Source organism: Schistocerca nitens, chromosome 4 (assembly GCF_023898315.1).
Source record: "Schistocerca nitens isolate TAMUIC-IGC-003100 chromosome 4, iqSchNite1.1, whole genome shotgun sequence".
Lineage (NCBI taxonomy): Eukaryota > Metazoa > Arthropoda > Insecta > Orthoptera > Acrididae > Schistocerca > Schistocerca nitens.
Genome location: NC_064617.1, coordinates 838960309 through 838979250, shown reverse-complemented (window position 1 = coordinate 838979250; position 18942 = coordinate 838960309). Strand labels below are relative to the sequence as shown.

The following is an 18942-nucleotide window of genomic DNA, read 5'->3' as shown; positions in this document are numbered from 1 at the left end:
GGCATATATAGATAATGTCTGAGGAACATGTTGCGAATAGAGTTAGTTGCATAGGAGCAATAAATGTGATCGTCACGCATGAAACTGCAGTTTTTCACGCATCTCAGTGTTTGTAACGTCGTATTTCCTGAACTGTGTGTTGTACCGTGATATAATTTTTTAGGTGATTTAAGCGGCATACGCGGATACTGTCTCGATATGTAGGTATTTCTTCCTCCCACAGCGATTGTTTCCTGACAGTACAGATATGTGCAACAAGCTTGATTAAAATCAGTCCAGTGGTTTACGAGGAGATGTGTAACACACCCACCGCGCGCTCATACATTTTTATAGTATGTATGAATTACACTGAAGCACCGAAGAAATTGGTGTCGGGATGCGTATTCAAATACAGAGATATGTAAACAGGCAGAATACGGCACTGAAGTCGGCAACGCCTTTATAAAGCAACAAGTGTCTGGCCCAGTTGTTAGATCGGTTACTGCTGCTACAATGGCACGCCCCGAATTGTTACAGAGTGGGTCCAGGAGTTTAAGCATTTCCGCTGGCCACCACACTCCCCAGATATGAACATTATTGAGCATATCTGGGATGCCTTGCAACGTGCTGTTCAGAAGAGATCTCCGCCCCCTCGTACTCTTACGGATTTATGGACAGCCCTGCTGGATTCATGGTGTCAGTTCCCTCCAGCACTACTTCAAACATTAGTCGGGTCCATGCCACGTCGTGCTGCGGCACTTCTGCGTGCTCGCTGGCGTTCTACACGATGTTATGCAGATGTACCAATTTCTTTGGCTCTTCACTGTATACAACCAAGTGACTGACACGAATACATTAATTACTGACACACTGAACTAATATTCTCTCTGTAGACGTTCATATCTATCGCTTAATTCATCAGTAAACATATGTCGCGAGCAACAAAAAAATGGTTCAAATGGCTCTGAGCACTATGGGACTTAACATCTGAGGTCATCAATCCCCTAGAACTTAGAACTACTTAAGCCTAACTAACCTAAAGACATCACACACATCCATGCCCGAAGCAGGATTCGAACCTGCGACCGTAGCGGTCGCGCGGTTCCAGATTGAAGCGACTAGAACCGCTCGGCCACACCGGCCGGCCGAGAGCAACAATTCTGAAAATGTATCAAATATTACCATTCGAATATGGTATCGGTCTTTTCATATTGTGAATGAATGTCGTGTGACTAGGGCGTCCCATCGGGTAGACCTTTCGCCGGGTGCAAGTCTTTCGATTTGACGCCACTTGGGCGACTTGCGCGTCAATGGGATGAAATGATGATGATTAGGACAACACAACACCCAGTCCCATAGCGGAGAAAATCTCCGACACAGCCGGGAATCGAACCCGGGCCCTAAGGATTGACATTCTGTCACGCTGACCACTCAGCTACCAGGGGCGGACTTTTCATATTGTTATCTTTGTCCATTACGAAATGCCTCACAAATTGGAGCTTATCACATGGCGATATTGAAGCGATATTAAGCTTCGGAAGTAAGGGTGAAAGGCGCAGCAGGGCTCGGAGTCGCTGCCCACTCCGCCCCCCCCCCCCCCCCCCCCCCTCCCTCCCCATTGCCCAGCTGTGGACCAATTTCGCTGCGAGTGGCACACGCGCCCGCCTACCGATCTGCCAGCGGAGTGCCGGGAGTGTGTGTAATACGTTTTAAGCCCGGAAATGGGTGGCGCCGGGTCGATGCGGGAGTGGACTCGTTTATCACTGTGCACACAGCGGGGCGCTCGGACCGGCGCCGCCCCGCGCGTCGAGCGCCGGATTAGTCGCGCCGGGAACCTGTTTTGCCTCGCGGAGGCGCCTCGCCGCTCCGTTATCCGGCGGGCTGCATTTCCAGCTAATCAGCCAATTGCCTCTCCGAAGGCCTGTAATCGGCACTGGTTGCTGCGCCCCCGTGTACGAGGCTATTGGCTGCTTACAATATACACTGGCTGGCAAAACAAGTGACGCACGCAGAAGGCACGGTCAGATGTCAGTATAACTTCGTACATGCCCAGACCACCGGCAAGTAAGCAAAATGTCCAGACACTCTGTGACCAAAATGGTACTGAAACAGAGGATGACAGACTAAAGGCCGAAATACTAAATGTCTTTTTCCAAAGCTGTTTCGCAGAGGAAGACTGCACTGTAAATGCTTCTCTAGATTGTCGCACAGATGACAGAATGGTAGATATCGAAATAGATGACAGAGGGATAGAAAAACAATTAAAATCGCTCAAATGAGGAAAGGCCGCTGGACCTGATGGGATACCAGATCGATTTTTCACAGAGTACGCGAAGGAACTTGCCCCCCCTTTTTGTAGCGGTGTTCCGTAGGTCTCTAGAAGAGCGTAGCGTTCCGAAGGATTGGAAAAGGGCGCAGGTCATTCCCATTTTCAAGAAGGGACGTCGAACAGATGTGCAGAGCTATAGACCTATATCTCTAACGTCGATCAGTTGTAGAATTTTGGAACACATATTATGTTCGAGTATAATGACTTTTCTGGAGACTAGAAATCTACTCTGTAGGAACCAGTATTGGTTTCGGAAAAGACGATCGTGTGAAACCCAGCTCGCGCAATTCGTCCACGAGACTCAGAGGGCCATAGACACGGGTTCCCAGGTAGATGCCGCGTTTCTTGACTTCCGCAAGGCGTTTGATACAGTTCCCCACAGTCGTTTAATGAACAAAGTAGGAGCATATGGACTATCAGACCAATTGTGTGATTGGATTGAAGAGTTCCTAGATAACAGAACGCAGCATGTCCTTCTCAATGGAGAGAAGTCTTCCGAATTAAGAGTGATTTCAGGTGTGCCGCAGGGGAGTGTCGTAGGACCGTTGTTATTCACAATTCGGTAGTTCACTGAGGCTTTTTGCGAATGATGCTGTAGTATATCGAGAGGTTGTAACAATAGAAATTTGTACTGAAATGTAGGAGGATCTGCAACGAATTGACGCATTGTGCAGGGAATGACAATTGACTCTCAATGTAGACAAGTGTAATGTGCTGCGCACCATAGAAAGAAAGATCCTTTATCATTTAGCTACAATATAGCAGGTCAGCAACTGGAAGCAGTTGATTCCATAAATTATCTGGGAGTAGGCATTAGGAGTGATTTAAAATGGAATGACCATATAAAATTAATCGTCGGTAAAGCAGATGCCAGACTGAGATTCATTGTAAGAATCCTAAGGAAATGCAATCCGAAAACAAAGGAAGTAGGTTACAATACACTTGTTCGCCCACTGCTTGAATACTGCTCACCGGTGTAGGATCCGTACCAGATAGGGTTGATAGAAGAGATAGAGAAGATCCAACGGAGAACAGCGCGCTTCGTTACAGGATCATTTAGTAATCGCGAAAGCGTTTCGGAGATGATAGATAAACTCCAGTGGAAGACTGCAAGAGAGACGCTCAGTAGCTCGGTACGGGCTTTTGTTGAAGTTTCGAGAACATACCTTCACCGAGGAGTCAAGCACTATGTTGCTCCCTCCTACGTATATCTCGCGAAGAGACCATGAGGATAAAATCAGAGAAATTAGAGCCCACACAGAGACATACCGACAATCTTTCTTACCACGAACAATACAAGACTGGAATAGAAGGGAGAACCGATGGAGGTACTCAAAGTACCCTCCGCCACACACCGTCAGGCGGCTTACGGAGTATGGATGTAGATGTAGAGTAGATGTAGAATGATAAGGGGACCTGGATATCATGAGGGCTAAAATGGAAAGGTTTTTATTTCATAAAATCCTGTGATTCTTTCTCACTATAAAATAAGCTTTATGTATAGTACCTCGTAATTATCATCTTTCAATACCTTTCTAAAGCAAGTGCGGCACGTGAAAGCCATGATGACAGACTACTGCCAAACGCAAGACCTTGTCTACAATGTCTCGTTATTTAATTGTGTAGCCGCTGTTTCAATAGCCACACGTTTGTGCCATCTCATTGAAGAATAAATCGACTGTACGGTGAGCAGGGCATTATTGCAGACGGTCTTTCTGTCGATACGAGTAGATTACTTGAGATTACTTAAACTGCTCGCCTGCATTCGCGTTGCAAACTTGTTGTTGTGACTGCGTATTTCAGTCACTTTACATCGTAAAATGCCAAAGACGAAGAAGTTTAATTGGAGTCGTCAACTTTACGTTAATAAACACTCGTGTGTTGTTGGAAGTCGTAAAAAAATGAAGAAAATGTTACGCCGTAGCGAAATGAGGTTCGGCATAAAACTTCCGCAGGCAGTACAAGTTGAAACAACGTACCGAAAATGAACAAGATGTTGGTGTTGTAAATGGTGAACAGAACGATTATGTTTTAATTAGTTAGTGGAAGCTTTCAGAATTGCTTTTGCCTGGTGCTAAATGTAAATATTGTAAGAGTGAAAAATCGCTTACATGAGGACATAATTAAGAGCAAAATTGTAGTGCAGTGTAGTGCGTAAAGTAACGAAATGTACAATGGCATCGCCTGTAACATGCACAAAATACAGTGAATATTCACTTTGCTTGTTTCGTGAGGTTGCATTGTGAAGAGAGGAAAAGAGACCCTGACATTCTGTGTTATGATGGATCTCCCACTGCCACATGTCAAATTTGAGAAGTATTACAAACGATTGTATAAAACCCTAACACAATTCAGTGTAGCATCGATGCAAAGAGCAGCAAACGAAACTGTAGCTCAAAGTATTGTCAGTGTATTGATACTATTGCTGCTTCGACAATTCCTGGCAAAAGACAAGCCATACACCGCTGAATGGAGTTGTCACAGTTACCTCTGTTGATACAGGCAAGGTGCTGGACTATGAATGTTTGACAAAACACAGAAAAGGTTGCGCTAATAAGATAAATGAACACGAAATTCGATAGTAACTTCGAAGGTTTCCGTTGTGGTATGGAGGGCAAGGGGTCGTCTCTATTTGTAGTAGGTCAGCTGCTAGGCGTAGTGTGCGATACACTCACTATCTTGATGATGGTGACTCTAAAGACTTCAATAGTGTTGTGGCTGCCAATCTATATGGTGAAACTGAAATTTAAAAATTGAATGTATAGGACATGTGCAGAAGAGCGTGAGCGCAAGGCTTAGGAAACTCTGCAAGGACGTGACACGAAAAAAAACACTCTGATAACAAAGCAATTGGTAGACAAGGCAGAACTACCCAATACCTCACAAATTATTATGGTCTAAAGGTCAAGAGAAACAGCGAAAACGTCGGTGAAATCAGAAAAGTTATTAGACCAACTCTGTTTCATGGAGTATCCACTGATGAGCATCCACACCATGGCCCCTACCCAAAAGGAAACACTTCCTGGTGCAAGTATAAAGGTGTGAAACAAATGGACAAAAACATACACATGCACATCCCCTGCCAGAAACTGTTGTTGTAGAACTAAAGCCAATATACAAGGATGTTCCAGATTCTAAACTCCTTAAAAAAATTTCACGTTGCAAAACACGAAATCCGAATGAAAGCTTGAATGGCTGCATTTGGGAAAGGTTCCCATAAACTGTTCCAGTGGATGTTCCATTGGCCTGATGTTGGGCTGCGTGGGAAAGGTAGGGGAAGCATACCCGTCAAGTCTCTGTGTGTCCATCTTCTCAGAGATAGTTGCGGGACTCGGTTGTTCGACAATGGATGTCAAATAGAACACCTTTCAGCAGGCTGGTTTCCAAATTTATTTTATTTGGGTAATAGTTTCGGCGATTTACTACGCCATCTGCAGATGGTCGGCAGATGATGGTTGAAGTGATCTAATATCAAATAGAAATCTATTAATAGAAGTACTGCTAGACCCTGTCTCGACCGGAACCGAGGTGGAATCTTCCTACAAGTCGGGCGGAGGCCTGAAGACGGCGTTGTAAATCGCCGAAACTAGTAGCCAAATGAAATAAGTTTGGAAACTAGACGGCTGAAAGGTGTTTCATTTGACATCCCATACTCGTTAAAGTTCTGGTCAGCTACTTCCTAGCACCGCAAGGGAGAGTAGTGGTATTGTGTACCAAGCATACTGTAAACCGTTCACATACGTGCTTGACATAAGTGAAGAAGTGATGGACTCCCTGCAATATTCTGTGTCATCCCGCATCACTGATTGCAGACTAGCAGAGCCAGTCTATACAATTACCGTCCCACGGATAGGTTGCCGTTGACACCACAAGACAAACGGCTGCGTTTGGAGGGGTGACGTAACTAGGAAGCATGGAATGTTGACGAATGGCGTCGCAATGTGCTCAGCGTTGAAATGAAGTTCTGCGCTATCCTGGATGATAATCGTCGGCAAATATGATGACGATCTAGGGAGAGGTCCTATACTTCCAGTGTGTTAGAGTGCCAGAGTGGTGTTACTCCTACCGTCGTGGTGTGGGGAGCCATCGAGTATGAGTTCAGGCCAGGACTGGTAGTGATTGAGGTTACTCTGACGGCGTAACTGGTACGTCAAGGACATCCCCATGTGTTAACTGTCATGTAACAGTGACGTGGTGTCATTTTCAGCAGGAAAAAGCTCTTCCACACTTGTTACGTGTCTCTATGGACTGTCTGCCCTGTGTTGAGGTACTCTCGTGGCCATCAGGATCCAAAGATTTGTCCCAAATACAATACGTTTGGGAGCAGCTGGAACGTCAGCTCTGTTCTAATTGCAGTATCCGGGATATCAAGGACCAGTTACAAACTGTGGGCCAGCTTATCTGTCGGCCGGAGTGGCCAAGCGGTTCTAGGAGCTACAGTCTGGAACCGCGTGACCGCTACGGTCGCAGGTTCGAATGCTGCCTCGGGCATGGATGTCTGTGATGTCCTTATGTTAGTTAGATTTAAGTAGTTCTAAGTTCTAGGTGACTCATGGCCTCAGAAATTAAGCCCCATAGTGCTCAGAGTCATTTGAACCATTCTGAACCAGCTTATCTCAGGAGAGAATACTATGGTTTTGTGATACGACGCCCAATCGAATCAGTGCGTGCTTCCCGGCCAGAGGGGGTACAACGTCATACTGATACACACATTCTCATGGCACGACGTTTCATTTCGTTTCCTCCTCTCTTGCTGTGTGCTACACAATTTTTATCACGCATTGTACATAATAATCTCATATTTTTTGTAGACGAGGCAGTTATCTATGCTGCAGAAGTATCTGCAAAACCTACACATTCATCTACGACTAGGCCAGTGGTCGAGAAACCGCGGCTTGCGAACCACATGCGGCTCGTCGGTCCCTTGAGTGTGGCTCTTCCACTGAACACCACATGCGGTTTGAAACCCTCGATCATCGCCAATACGAAGAGTGTTTAGTTGGAATGGAGTGCGAGTACGCAGATTTTCCGCTGCATAACAAGATACGTTGGCTGTCAAGAGTAAGAGTTTTGTAACATTCCGCTCTCTTGGTATACATCGTCGAGAAGGGATTCATTACTGAGAAGTAATGAACGACCAGCAGATCTAATAATTTTATTTCATGGTAAACTTTATGCCTAATCTACGTCAGCTTAATCGTAAACTACAGGGAAAAGGAAACAGATTTTTTGGCTAATGGCTCTGAGCACTATGCGACTTAACTTCTTAGGTCATCAGTCGCCTAGAACTTAGACCTAATTAGACCTAACTAACCTAAGGACATCACACACATCCATGCCCGAGGCAGGATTCGAACCTGCGACCGTAGCGGTTGCTCGGTTCCAGACTGTAGCGCCCAGAACCGCACGGCCACTCCGGCCGGCTTACAGATTTTTTCAATGTTATGAGCAGTTCTTTCACTCGGCAACAAATTGTCAGTTTTGTTGTAGATTTTGAAATAGAAACTTTAATTCACTTTCGTAGCCTACTGAAACGTCGAGAAGAAAATAATTCTGTTACTGACATTTGCTATTTCGAAACAACACATTTAAACGTGAGGGAAGCTTTTCGCAACACTTTTCAGTAATTCAGAATTAGCAAAAAACAACTGCTACTCTTAACGTTACTGCAACAGAATTAAATCTTTTGTCCCTTTAATATTGACACTGGCAACTCTGAAAAGTAATTGCTGTATTTTTTTTAAAAGAATTTTGAAGCTCTAAATTTAGACGTGTTTTTGCTTACACATGAAATATTGGAGACAAACATATATGAACCTACTTGTTAGTTCGTTAGTTCACACGCGGTTTGCTTCGAAAGACCAAGAAAAGTAAGATATATTATTTTAGCACCTAGTATAGTATTCCTGAGTTACACAATCAGCTGAAAAAGTAGCTTCTGCCGTTCATTCCTTAATCGGGTTCGCAATACGACACTAAGAGGAACAGTAAGACTAGTATCCCCTCGAGCGAGTACAAGTATCGCAACAGGACGTAACATGGATTAGAATAATGTCTGAAGTAGCGCTGGAGGGAATTGACGCCATGAATCCTGCAGGGTTCTTTGGAACAGCTCGTTGCAAGACATCCCAGATATACTCAATAATGTTCATATCTGGGGAGTTTGGTGGCCAGCGGAAGTGTTTAAACTCAGAAGAGTGTTCCCGGAGCCACTCTGTAGCAATTCTGGACATACGGGGTTCGCACTGTCCTGCTGGAATTGCCCAAGTCCTTCGTAATGCGCAATGGATATGGATGGATGCAGGTGATCAGACAGGATGCTTACGTACGTGTCAACTGTCACAGTCGTATCATACATACCAGGTTCCCATATCACTCCAACTGCACACGTCTCGCACCATTACAGAGCTTCCACTAGCTTGAACAGTCCCCTGCTGACATGCAGGATCCATACATTCATGAGATTGTCTCCATAGCCGTACACGTCCATCCGCTCGATACAATCTGAAACGAGATTCCGACCTGGCAACATGTTTCCAGTCATCAGCAGTCCAGCGTCGGTGTTGATGGCCCAAGGCGAGATATCGCGCAGTCATCCATGCTATATGAGTGAGCCCTCGGCTTCGAAAGTCCATATCGGTATGATGTTTTGTTGAATGGTTCCCACGCTGACACTTGTTCATGGCCCAGCACTGAAATCTGCAGCAATTTGGGGAAGGGTTGCGCTTCTGTTACGTTAAACAATTCTCTTCAGTCGACGTTGGTCCCGTTCTTGCAGGATCTTTTTCCAGTCGCAGCGATGTTCGAGGTTTGATGTTTTATCTGATTACTGATATTCACGTTGCACACCTGAAACGGTCGTACGGGAAAATCCCCACTTCATCGCTACCTCGGAGATGCTGGGTCCCATCGCTCGTGCGCCGACTATAACGCCACGTTCCTTCTCATTTAAATCTTGATGACCTGCCATTGTAGCAGCAGTGACCAATCTAACAACTGCGCCAGACACTTATGTTATATAGGTGTTGCCGACCGCAGCGCCGTATTCTGCCTGTTTACATATCTGTGTATTCGAATACGCATGCCTGTACCATTTTTTTTTTTTTTTTTTTTTGGCGTTCCACTGTATTTACGTCCAGTTTACAGCTGGATGCGTTAACGTTTATCCTATAACTTGTCGTAATTCTTTCTTTCAGATTTATATTGATGCCAAATGCAATTTTAAATACACTGATATACCAATGCAATTAGGTCTCCGATTCGAAATCTGATTTTCATTAACGTAATTTTTTGTATCATTCAATCAGTATGTTAGTGTTTTATTCGACTCTACGTCCCATAGAGCTAGAGCCATAGTGTCTGACAGAGATGGCAGACCTGTATACTAAGGTGCACACCATGTATACACTCAAGTCATCTACAGATTTAATCATGTGTTTCAATAAAATCATTCTGCATATTAGGCCGCGTCGTTAGGAAACACTAAAAGAACTAAAATGCCGACGTTTTGACCATCTTTGCAGCGGTTCTCTTCAGAGCAATTACTCCTGTACTCTTCACACCAATGCCCAACAATTAGTTGCCCTGAATAGGACCACTGTAAAGACGGTCGATACAAAGTAATTTTAGTTCTTCATTATGAAACAGCCTAATACCCAAAAAGATTTTCATCAAAATGAGACTGGCTGTGGAAGCCGTGGAAGCTTAGGCACAACAAAAGGACTCGCACAATTACAGCTTTCGGCCACTACGGCTTTCGTCAACAATAGACACACATGAACACTCGCACACGACCGTAGTCTCAGGCAACTGTGGTTTCGGTTGCCTGCGACTGCAGTCGTGTGTGTGAGTTGCCTTTGGGTGAGTATGTGTGCGTGTGTGTATGTGTGTCTACTGTTCACGAAAGCTGTACCGCACGAAAGCTGTAATTGTGAGAGTCCTTTGTTGTGCCTACCGGCGACTCAGCATCTCCGCTATATGATGAGTAGCAAATTTCCTTTTCATAATACCGTTATATTTCACGTGTTCGTCCTACTATTCGGTAAACACACAGTCGCAGCCAAAGCTGTAGAAAGAGTCTTGGTAGGTGGAATTATGTTACTTGGCAGTTCAGTGCACTGTGGGTGATTGAAATTACGAATAAGACGAATACATGTTGCTGCAAAATAAACTGTCGGTTAACACAGGAGATAATAAAGTGCATCATCCTGTCAGTGGAAATGAATGCCACATGCCAATAGTGTCTTCATTCTATGTAAGTTGTTTATTCATATCTACATCTACATCTACATCTATACTCCGCGAGCCACCTTACGGTGTGTGGCGGAGGGTACTTATTGTACCACTATCTGATCCCCCCTTCCCTGTTCCATTCACGAATTGTGCGTGGGAAGAACGACTGCTTGTAAGTCTCCGTATTTGCTCTAATTTCTCGGATCTTTTCGTTGTGATCATTACGCGAGATATATGTGGGCGGTAGTAATATGTTGCCCATCTCTTCCCGGAATGTGCTCTCTCGTAATTTCGATAATAAACCTCTCCGTATTGCGTAACGCCTTTCTTGAAGTGTCCGCCACTGGAGCTTGTTCAGCATCTCCGTAACGCTCTCGCGCTGACTAAATGTCCCCATGACGAATCGCGCTGCTTTTCGCTGGATCATGTCTATCTCTTCTATTAATCCAACCTGGTAAGGGTCCCATACTGATGAGCAATACTCAAGAATCGGACGAACAAGCGTTTTGTAAGCTACTTCTTTCGTCGATGAGTCACATTTTCTTAGAATTCTTCCTATGAATCTCAACCTGGCGCCTGCTTTTCCCACTATTTGTTTTATGTGATCATTCCACTTCAGATCGCTCCGGATAGTAACTCCTAAGTATTTTACGGTCGTTACCGCTTCCAATGATTTACCACCTATGGCATAATCGTACTGGAATGGATTTCTGCCCCTATGTATGCGCATTATATTACATTTATCTACGTTTAGGGAAAGCTGCCAGCTGTCGCACCATTCATTAATCCTCTGCAGGTCCTCCTGGAGTACGTACGAGTCTTCTGATGTTGCTACTTTCTTGTAGACAACCGTGTCATCTGCAAATAGCCTCACGGAGCTACCGATGTTGTCAACTAAGTCATTTATGTATATTGTAAACAATAAAGGTCCTATCACGCTTCCTTGCGGTACTCCCGAAATTACCTCTACATCTGCAGATTTTGAACCGTTAAGAATGACATGTTGTGTTCTTTCTTCCAGGAAATCCTGAATCCAATCACAAACCTGGTCCGATACTCCGTAAGCTCGTATTTTTTTCACTAAACGTAAGTGCGGAACCGTATCAAATGCCTTCCTGAAGTCCAGGAATACGGCATCAATCTGCTCGCCAGTGTCTACGGCACTGTGAATTTCTTGGACAAATAGGGCGAGCTGAGTTTCACATATATTCTGACGTGTTAATAAAGTGTCAAAAGCTTGGAATATTCCAACAGTGGCGCTGTCTCGTAAGCTCGGAAATGAAATTTCGTCTGAGAGGAGAAGAGACATGTTCATGACACATGACAGAGTTGTTCATGGAAACATTTTTAAAAGAGCGATTTTGCACGTAGCCTCGGAGTCTGGAAAGTCTAGTTCCTCTGCTCTGTCACAGCTCGTTTTCATATTATGTGAAATGTGGTAATGTGGTAGCACATGGGTGCCTGGGAAGATCACTATGTGGCGAAACTGGAAATTCACATGAAAAGCTCTAGAGTTCCCAGTTGTCGCTCGTGGCCGCACACGAATTTGGCTTACACGCACACACTTAGTATCTATCACTAAATATGCTGATCCGTTTTATCCGCTGGAACATACAATATCTGACCAAATACGTCCGAACACCTATTAGTGGTCTTTAACATAGGGTGCGTCTGCCCTTTTCCTTTATGACGGCTTCAGCTCTGCTGGGGACACTTTCAGTGAGTTTTTCAAGTGTCTGTGGAGGAATGGTGGCCCATTCTTCTTCAAGAGCCGAAACCAGAGGTGGTTACGTTGGACGCCGGAGTCTGAAAAGACGTCAAAGTTCTAACTCGGTTTCAATATCACTAAGGGTATCTTCTTGAGAAGGAAGACTGAACTCGGTCACAGGGTGCTCTTATAACAAGCTGTAATAATTTTTATTGTTTTTCATGGAGGACTTTATCCATAATTTCTGCTGTTTGATTGGAGCGTCTTAGCTCATAATGAGTGCTTATAATTTTAACGTAATCTAAGTTATGTGACTTTATTCCTTCTGAAGAAGATATGTTAGCGATATTTAACACTGGTCAAGGTTTATTACAATAAACTTTATGCAACGGTTGGGCTGTATACATCACTTATTGAAAGTTTATTTATGGTTGCTGTTGTCAGACAAGTTTAAAATTATCATCCCAAAGGTGTTCCTTTGGGTTGAGGCCGGGAATCCGGGCAGGACAGTCCATTTCAGGAGTGTTACTGCCCGTAAAGTGCTGCCTCGCAGATGCTAGTTTATGAAAGGGTGCATTGACATGCTAGTACAAACAGTTATCGTCTTCAAACTGTTCCTCTACTGTATGCAGCACACACTGTTATAAAATATGTTCATATCCTTCTGCGTTTTCTTAAGTGCAATACGAAGATCACACGTGAATCACGGAAGACATCCTCAAATCGTAACACCATCTCCTCTGTAAATCATTGTTGGCACAACACAATGATGACAGGTAATATTTTCCAGGCATTCGCCAAGCCCAAACCATTCCATCCGTTTGCCACAGAGTATAGTGTGATTCATCAATCCAAATCACTCGTTTCCAGTCCATTACTTTCCAATTGCGTCGCTCTTTACCCCACCCCAAGCAACAGTTAACATTGATTGCACAAATGTGTTGCTTATGAGGAGCTGCTCGACCATTGTACCCCATTATTTTTTACTCCATCGACCATTGTACCCCATTGTCTTTGACTCCCTCGTCCATTGTACCCCATTGTTTTTAACTCCCTGGGCCATTGTACCCCATTGTTTTTAACTCCCTCGACCATTGTGCCTCATTGTTTTTAACACCCTCGACCATTGTGCTCCATAGTTTTTAACTGCCTACGCACTGGACTGCTGGTAGCACTTTGGAACTCACGAGTGATTCTTCCCACTGCATTTTTACATCACCCTCCTCAATGTTCCTTGATCCTTGTCGATCAGTACGAGATATCTGCGTGGCCTTGGTTTAGCTGTGGTTTAAGAACTTTCAGCATTGCAACGCGTCAGCAATCGTAAGTATCGAAATAACTATGAAAAATCCGCCTCGATTGCACAAACTACCTGGTGTTTACCCAGGTTTCAGCGTGGGTAACCACGCCTTCTTCAGAACAAATATAAAACAGCTTACCTAAATAGACATAGTCAAAGGCTAAAATGAACACCTACAGCATCAAGACCCCACAATTTTTTTTTATAAATGTACGGTACATATGTACCAAGTCAGGAAGAGTCCATATCTGTGGACAGCAAACCAAGTGAATGTGGAGTTGCAGTTCACATGCACGGACACACAATTTACAATTAATCGTATGAATCATGGTGGTAATCGTAAATGCTATGACCACAATGGCGTACCTACTATTCTAGTTATTTTAGGGGCTTCCTCAATAATTTTACTGCGACCCTTTATGATCACTTGTTAATTATTCTTTAGCAGTGCTCATGGATAATGCTTTAGGCTACTACATTGCGTGGCTAATAACATCAAAACCTTCCAAAAATGAGCAAAGTAGTAGCTTCAGATATAGTTTCCGTGAAGTACTCTCGGAAGTAATCTGGGAAATAATTTATGACATGATTAGAATGTCTTTTAAATAATTTGCGTGTTTCAATGCACTATGCACTTACGAAAAAAAGCGTTCGCTAACTCTGTAATCTTCACAGAATTGCTTGCGAAACAAAGAAAAGTCTGGCTACAGTTGCCAAGGAAAAGCTTTATGTTAAAAGCGTTGCTATTAGAGTAATGCGTTTCATGATAAATTCATGATTCCAAGCTCGTAATAAAGAAAACGGGCAAGAAGTTTCGAAGTAATAACATTTGCGTCCCGGAGCTGCAGGCCAAGAACATCACGGCGCTGGTATTAATGTGGTTAGTTTAGCAGATGTTTTTCTTACTCCTGGACTAGACGTAGAGGAATGCAGTGCAGTTATAAGTATGCACCAGGGAGTTCAGATCATATAGTCGTACATTTGATTTTGTTAACAGGTTCATGAAATCGTACATACAGATAAAGATAAAAAAGAATTAAATACGTACACTGAAAACTGTCTCACAGTGCATTTGTTCACTTAATTGCTGACCGTCAGTAAAAAACGACAATAAATTTCATAGGTATCGCTCTTGAAGAAATCTTGCCTACACTGGTCGCCCGTCAGCCGTAACTTGGCACGAAAAGGAGTGAAGTACGTAGCCATAAATATCCTCGTCTGTTTGGGCGATTCGAAATATGTAATTGATGATACAAATAATTTAAAAATCTGACCGCAGATTGTGTTTAATAACTCTTGTCCATATCAGGCGCTACCATACGTAAGTCGTAATGTTATTTTTCTGACATGTTAAAGCTAAAACTAAGTCCCCCACAATATTTCTTTCATTCCTACTGTTTAATTTGCTGAGATATAAAATATCTATGATAGGCTGTTTAGTTCTGGGAACGACCCCAAGGTCGAAGTTGAGTCATTTCTCCACAATATCTTTTCTCTCTAGAGAGTTATTCCAGCGAGCTTCTGAGGGGTTTTTAAAGTAGAAAAGCAACATTAGAAGGTTGACAGTGTGAATCGGTAACATTACGATGGCCCGGATAGCTCAGTTTGATGTTTCTGAAAATAAATTTGTTTATTTTTGACGCTACAGAGAACGTAAATCACTATGTGTCTTTTATTGTGTGTGTGTGTGTGTGTGTGTGTGTGTGTGTGTCATAAACTGAACTCGGTAAGAAGAAACTTTGAACTTGGTGCAAATTTGAAGCGAATCAGTGAAATGACGTATTGATAGGACATCCAGATAACAAGTTTCTTATTGTGTCCGTAATTGAAGAGCAGGAAATTTGGAAATTTGTGGTAAGGTCTTTTGGGACCAAACTGCTGAGGTCATCGGTCCCTAAGCTTACGCACTACTTAATCTAACTTAAAATAACTTATTCTAAGGACAACACACGCACCTATACCTGAGGGAGGACTCGAACCTCCGACGAAGGGAGCCGCGCGGACCGTGACAAGGCGCCACAGACCGCGCGGCTACCCCGCGGCGTAATTTGAGACTAGATAGAGTTATTTTTAAAACGCTCACTTCTCGTCGTAGTGGCTTTGTTTTGAAAATTGTCTTATAGTAACATTATATGGGAGATCAGTAGGCTATTTTTGACCATTTAAGTAGAAGTGAGTTTTTTTCCTTCTAGGTTGGCGAATTAAAGGAACTGGATATTACAGACACGTTACTAATTGCTGCATAAATGAAATATTGAAACAAAAATATTAGGTCCGTTACAGGTAGTTTACTAAGCACTAATGTAGTGAACAGTTATATTAGTAAGCAGAGACATTAGACCTTTAATGAAATTGCATTCTAAAACGATCCTGTCTGGAATGAAGCGTACGTCGTACATGAACGTCAGAAGACGTAGTTTGGATGTGAGATCAGTCTTAACTGACAGCGATAAGCAAGAAAAAATGACGATTCATCAAGTGGAAAATCAGAGCTGACACAAAAGAAATAGGATTAGGTAATACTCTCAGCTTTATGTGGCTCTCATGCACTGCCATACTTCTGTAGAGCTTTCGCTTCGCTTTTACGAGGATGCTTCAAAACGGAAATTGCACATTATGGCACCCCAAGAAACTTTTATTGAATATTGAAATGCAGTTCAAAGTGATACAGATACAAGACACTATTTTTCAATATAGTCACCAAGTCTCTGCAAACAGCGGTCTGAGCACTCTACCAAAAGCTCAGTTCCTCGACAATAAAAATGCGGTCGTTGATCACGGTTCGAGAAGCGGTGTGTGAACGTACTCATTGGCGGAAAGTATGAGAGAGAGAGAGAGAGAGAGAGAGAGAGAGAGAGAGAGAGTGAGAGAGGGATATAAGAAAGGGAGAGAGAGGGATATAAGAGAGAGAGAGAGAGAGACATGGCACCTTTCGAGTTCATGTTCGTAGGCTTCGCCTCATGGATTCGCCGTTCGGTGACTGTGATGGTATCGCAGAAGAAAACACGTCATATTCAAACTGCGCAGTATGTAGGAGAATTCTTCTTCAGAAACTGTTGAGGCATTACGTTCAGCAAGCATTCTCGATCAATACCCTCTTCCACATTAACAACACTCGAGATTATGGCTCGATTGCAGAATATATGTGGCGTAGCTAACTCAACATTTGCTCTATTTCACATTTGCATAATAAATTCAAGTCGACCTTTCTCCAAAGCCAAATGATAAATAAAGATGAAAGTGACGTGAAAGTTTTCTGGGTATATTACCGCCTCATATAGTCAAGAACTTCCCCCATGAACCATGGACCTTGCCGTTGGTGGGGAGGCTTGCGTGCCTCAGCGATACAGATGGCCGTACCGTAGGTGCAACCACAACGGAGGGGTATCTGTTGAGAGGCCAGACAAACATGTGGTTCCTGAAGAGGGGCAGCAGCCTTTTCAGTAGTTGCAGGGGCAACAGTCTGGATGATTGACTGATCTGGCCTTGTAACATTAACCAAAACGGCCTTGCTGTGCTGGTACTGCGAACGGCTGAAAGCAAGGGGAAACTACAGCCGTAATTTTTCCCGAGGACATGCAGCTCTACTGTATGATTAAATGATGATGGCGTCCTCTTGGGTAAAATATTCCGGAGGTAAAATAGTCCCCCATTCGGATCTCCGGGCGGGGACTACTCAAGAGGACGTCGTTATCAGGAGAAAGAAAACTGGCATTCTACGGATCGGAGCGTGGAATGTCAGATCCCTTAATCGGGCAGGTAGGTTAGAAAATTTAAAAAGGGAAATGGATAGGTTAAAGTTAGATATAGTGGGAATTAGTGAAGTTCGGTGGCAGGAGGAACAAGACTTTTGGTCAGGTGATTACAGATTTATAAATACAAAATCAAATAGGGGTAATGCAGGAGTAGGTTTAATAATGAATAAAAAAAATAGGAGTGCGGGTTAGCTACTACAAACAGCATAGTGAACGCATTATTGTGGCCAAGATAGACACAAAGCCCATGCCTGCTACAGTAGTACAAGTTTATATGCCAACTAGCTCTGCAGATGATGAAGAAATTGATGAAATGTATGACGAGATAAAAGAAATTATTCAGGTAGTGAGACGAAAATTTAATAGTCATGGGTGACTGGAATTCGTCAGTAGGAAAAGGGAGAGAAGGAAACATAGTAGGTGAATATGGATTGGGGGGAAGAAATGAAAGAGGAAGCCGCCTTGTAGAATTTTGCACAGAGCATAACTTAATCATAGCTAACACTTGGTTCAAGAATCATAAAAGAAGGTTGTATACCTGGAAGAATCCTGGAGATACTAATAGGTATCAGATAGATTATATAATGGTAAGACAGAGATTTAGGAACCAGCTTTTAAATTGTAAGACATTTCCAGGGGCAGATGTGGATTCTGACCACAATCTATTGGTTATGAACTGTAGATTGAAACTGAAGAAACTGCAAAAAGGTGGGAATTTAAGGAGATGGGACCTGGATAAACTGAAAGAACCAGAGGTTGTAGAGAGTTTCAGGGAGAGCATAAGGGAACAATTGACAGGAATGGGGGAAAGAAATACAGTAGAAGAAGAATGGGTAGCTCTGAGGGATGAAGTAGTAAAGGCAGCAGAGGATCAAGTAGGTAAAAAGACGAGGGATAATAGAAATCCTTGGGTAACAGAAGAAATATTGAATTTAATTGATGAAAGGAGAAAATATAATAATGCAGTAAATGAAGCAGGCAAAAGGGAATACAAACGTCTCAAAAATGAGATCCACAGAAAGTGCAAAATGGCTAAGCAGGGATGGCTAGAGGACAAATGTAAGGATGTAGAGGCTTGTCTCACTAGGGGTAAGATAGATACTGCCTACAGGAAAATTAAAGAGACCTTTGGAAAGAAGAGAACCACTTGTATGAATATCAAGAGCTCAGATGGCAACCCAGTTCTAAGCAAAGAAGGGAAGGCAGAAAGGTGGAAGGAGTATATAGAGGGTTTATACAAGGGCGATGTACTTGAGGACAATATTATGGAAATGGAAGAGGAAGTAGATGAAGATGAAATGGGAGATAAGATACTGCGTGAAGAGTTTGACAGAGCACTGAAAGACCTGAGTCGAAACAAGGCCCCGGGAGTAGACAACATTCCATTAGAACTACTGATGGCCTTGGGAGAGCCAGTCATGACAAAACTCTACCATCTGGTGAGCAAGATGTATGAGACAGGCGAAATACCCACAGACTTCAAGAAGAATATAATAATTCCAATACCAAAGAAAGCAGGTGTTGACAGATGTGAAAATTACCGAACTATCAGTTTAATAAGTCACAGCTGCAAAATACTAACGCGAATTCTTTACAGACGAATGGAAAAACTGGTTGAAGCGGACCTCGGGGAAGATCA

General features: G+C 43.3%; 1 protein-coding gene across 1 annotated transcript in view; it reads right to left on the bottom strand.

Annotated features, from left to right (window-relative positions):
* LOC126253270 (nucleolar protein dao-5-like) overlaps positions 1–18942 on the bottom strand; it is a 385083-nt gene that overhangs the window by 335051 nt on the left and 31090 nt on the right. The window lies entirely within an intron of this gene.